The sequence below is a fragment of the Orycteropus afer genome, unplaced genomic scaffold, assembly GCF_000298275.1.
Source record: "Orycteropus afer afer isolate SDZICR_OR568_19922 unplaced genomic scaffold, OryAfe1.0 scaffold00075, whole genome shotgun sequence".
NCBI classification, from domain to species: Eukaryota; Metazoa; Chordata; class Mammalia; order Tubulidentata; family Orycteropodidae; genus Orycteropus; species Orycteropus afer.
This window is the reverse complement of record NW_006921662.1, coordinates 3,154,308-3,158,123: the sequence shown is the minus strand read 5'-3', so window position 1 is coordinate 3,158,123 and position 3,816 is coordinate 3,154,308. Positions and strand designations below refer to the sequence as shown.

Here is a 3,816-nt window from a genome sequence, read left to right as displayed (position 1 = left end):
CTGTGCATGGGGTCGCTATGAGTCGGAAACGACTCGACGGCACTTAACAACAACAACAACATCACTACAGAAGTAGATTGCCCAACCTTCCTTCTCAGGAGTGGCTAGTGGATTTGAACAGCCAGTCTTCCAGTTAGCAGTCAGAAGCCTTAGGCACTTCGCCACCTGAGCTCCCTCCCTAGAGAGATACTGCCTCGGAAACCCAAGAGGGGTCGCTATGGGTTGGGAATGACTCCATGGCATGAGTTTTTTTCCCCTTTTTTTAAAAAGTAAAATACATCTGCATGTCATTTAAGTGATTTTTATTAATACAAAAGAGGCTAGCAGGCTGCTTTCAATATAGTATTTTGGAAAAGTAGTCACACTTTTTTTGTTTTCAATCTCCAAACATCCTACAAATTAAATGACCAAAGCTAAGTCCAATGTAGATATTGAACATCTAAATACCATTCTGGGAGCTCTGGTAGCATAGTGCTTAAGGCACTTGACTGCTAACCAGGAGGCTGGCGGTTCAAACCCACCAGCCACTCCTCGGAAGGAAGGTTGGGCAATCCTACTTCCGTAGTGATAACTGCCTCGGAAAACCAAGGAGGGGTTGCTAGGAGTCGGGGGCCGACTCTATGGCAAATAACAACAACAACAACAAATACCATTTTGTTAGACTCTACTAGGCTGTTTAGCTCCTGCATTCTGAACTCTACAAATTCAAGTAGAACATACACTGTACATTCCTAAATTCTGCAATTCCAGCATTCCTCCTCAAGAAATCTTGGGAACTTCTGAAACTATTATCCTGAGATAATCTTTAAAACCAAACAATAGTTTAGCTTAACTAGTAAAATGTCTGCCTTGAGTAATATGCTCTTTCAAGGACTATCTCAATGGGATCAAACTGATAACAGCAACTTGAAAGATTAGATAGGAATCTTAGGGGACAAGGAGGTTATGTTAATAAGGGAGGAACAACTCAGAAAAGGAAGATGAGAATGGTTGCACCACTCTAAAAATGTAATGAATGTCATTGAATTGTACACATAGAAACTGTTGAATTGGTGTATGTTTTGCCATATATAGTCTCAATAATAGAAACAAAATAAAATAAATAAAAATCTTGGGAAGAGCCTCCATGAAATCACTCAGCATAAACTCATCAACAACAAGAGAACAGAAAATAATCTTGATGCTTTATTTAAAAAAATAACAATCTCCAAGGTATAAGAAAACATTTAAGCCCACAGTTTGGCACAGTAATCTTTAATAAATAAGGTTCTGAGAAAAGTTGTGGAACAATCAGGGCTAGCATCAAAGTACAATCTGTGCAACTGCACAAGGTCCTGCATTTGGTTTAATGCTCTGCTGTCATAATCCTGAATTTCTTAATAATTTCTGAACAAATTATGTAGGTGTTCCTGGGTACCATATTCAGAGGATCCTTTAGAAACATAGCAGTGTCATTAAAAAGCAAATGTGACCCTGGTGTGCAAGGCATTCCATTGCATTCTGATGATCACAACCACAGAGATCTATGGAGAACTTAAAGAGGGTTAGGAGAAATGCTAATTAAATAATGAAAAAACAATGAAGTTGTAAGAGAACTAGAATTGCAAGCACCAGCTGTCCGCCATCTCTTCCAAGTACTATCTAACAAGAAGTAGTAAGTGATTTATGCTAAATGTAAGGACACTTCCTCTTTGGGAGTACTGTCAAATGTTCAAATGTGCCACTAACACAATCTTTATTTACCTTTTTTTCAAGAGCGTTGATTAGGAGACTTGACAGTAGCTAGTTGTGTGACCTTAAACAGCCACTTAACCTCACTAAAGAAAATGATGAAAAACAAGGCTCCAAAAATTGACTGAACACCCACTGAGATGTTTCAACAAATGAATGCAATGCTAAAGCGCTCACTTGTCTATGCCAATAAATTTGGAAGACAGCTACACGGCCAACAGGAAGAGATCTGTATCTGTGCCCATTCCAAAGAAAAATGATCAAACAAAATGCAGAAATAATTGAACAAAATCATTAATGTCACATCCAAGTAAAATTTTGCTGAAAATAATTAAAAAATGATTTCAGCAATATATCAAAAGGCAACTGCCAGAAATTCACGTTAGATTTGGAAGGGGATATGGAAAACAAGGTATATCATTGCTGACATCAGATGGATCTTGCCTGAATGCAAAGAATACCAGAAGATGCTTACCTGTGGTTTTTTACTACGCAAAGGTATTGCAAAAACGGCAAGGAGGCCACATGTTCTGACCTCCTCTAATCTCACAAGAGGAAGACATCAGTAACCCAAGGCCTATTACTGCAAGGCCAAACATGCTGCCTCCCTCCAGCCCTTTCACCAACCGTTCCTCCCAAAGCACTCACCACCTCTATCCTAGGTTCGATAATTCGCTGCAGTGGCCACACAGAACTCACAGATTACAGGGTTTATTAGGGAAGCACCAGGCTACAACTCAAGTTCAGGAAGAACGCTCAGTCTCTCCCAGCCCAACGTCCCTCAGCCAACAGTCTCTGGTATTCAACTATGTGGATCATAATAAATTATAGATAAAATTACAAAGAATGGGAATTCTAGAACACTTCATTTGTGCTCATAAGGAGCCCATACATGGACCAAGAGGCAGTCATTCAGAAAGAACAATGGGGATACTGCATGGTTTAAAATCAGAAAAGGTATGCATCAGTGTTGTATTCTTTGATCATACTTATTCAATCTGTATGATTAGCAAATAATCTGAGAAGCTGGATTGTATGAAGAAGAACTCAGCATCAGGATTGGAGGAAGACTCATTAACAACCTGTGATATGTAGATTACAGAAATCTGCTAAAAGTGAAGACTCAATGCACATACTGATAAAGTTCAAAGACTACAACTTTCAGCATGGATAATACCTGAACATAAAACAAACAGAAGTTTTTACAACTGGACCAGTAAGCAACATCAAGATAAATGGAGAAAAGACTGATGTTGTCAAGGATTTCATTTTACTTGGATGCACAGTCAACGTCCATGGAAGCAGCAGTCAAGAAATCAAACGTTGCATTGCAAAAATCTGCAGGGAAAGACCTCTTTAAAGTGTTTGTAGCAGAGATGTCATTTTGAAGACTAAGGTAGGCTTGACCCAAGGCATGTCTTTTCAACATCATGTGAAAGCCAGACAATGAATAGGGAACGCTTGGAAGAACTAATGTATTTAAATTATGGTGTTGGTAAAGAGTAGTGAACATACCATGGACTGCCAGAAGAATGAACAAATCTGTCTTGGAAGAAACACAGCCAGACTGTTCCTTAGAAAGGGGAATGGCCAGACTTCATTCCTCAAACTTTCAATATGTTATGAGGAGGAATCAATCCCTAGAGAAGGATATCATGCTTGGTAAAGTAGAGGGTCAGTGAAAAAGGGGAAGACCCTCAAAAAGATGGACTGAAATAGTCGTTGCAACAACAGGCTCAAGCACAGCAATGAATATGAGAATGGCACACAACCAGGTAGTGTTTTGTTCTGTGTACAAAGAGTTGCTACAAGTCGAAACTCATTTGAGGGCACCTAACAACAATAAATACCTGCTTGGCACATTTTGACACTTAAAAAATAACATTTTAGTGGGATATCCTATCCTTACTATCTATGGTTAACAGAGCAAGGTAAAATAATTCCTCAATGATCACTATCAGTACAAACCAAAAAAAAAAAAAAAAAAACAATATAAATGATCTTCACATGATAATGCATCTTTTATATGACCACATTTTTCAGTGGTTATTTCAAAGAATTAAATGCACAGAGACTGAGTGATGG

The 3,816-nt window shown here is 38.6% G+C and overlaps 1 protein-coding gene across 1 annotated transcript in view; it reads right to left on the bottom strand.

Annotated features, from left to right (window-relative positions):
• Positions 1 to 3,816, bottom strand: part of NEK7 (NIMA related kinase 7) — a 124,001-nt gene that overhangs the window by 52,057 nt on the left and 68,128 nt on the right. The window lies entirely within an intron of this gene.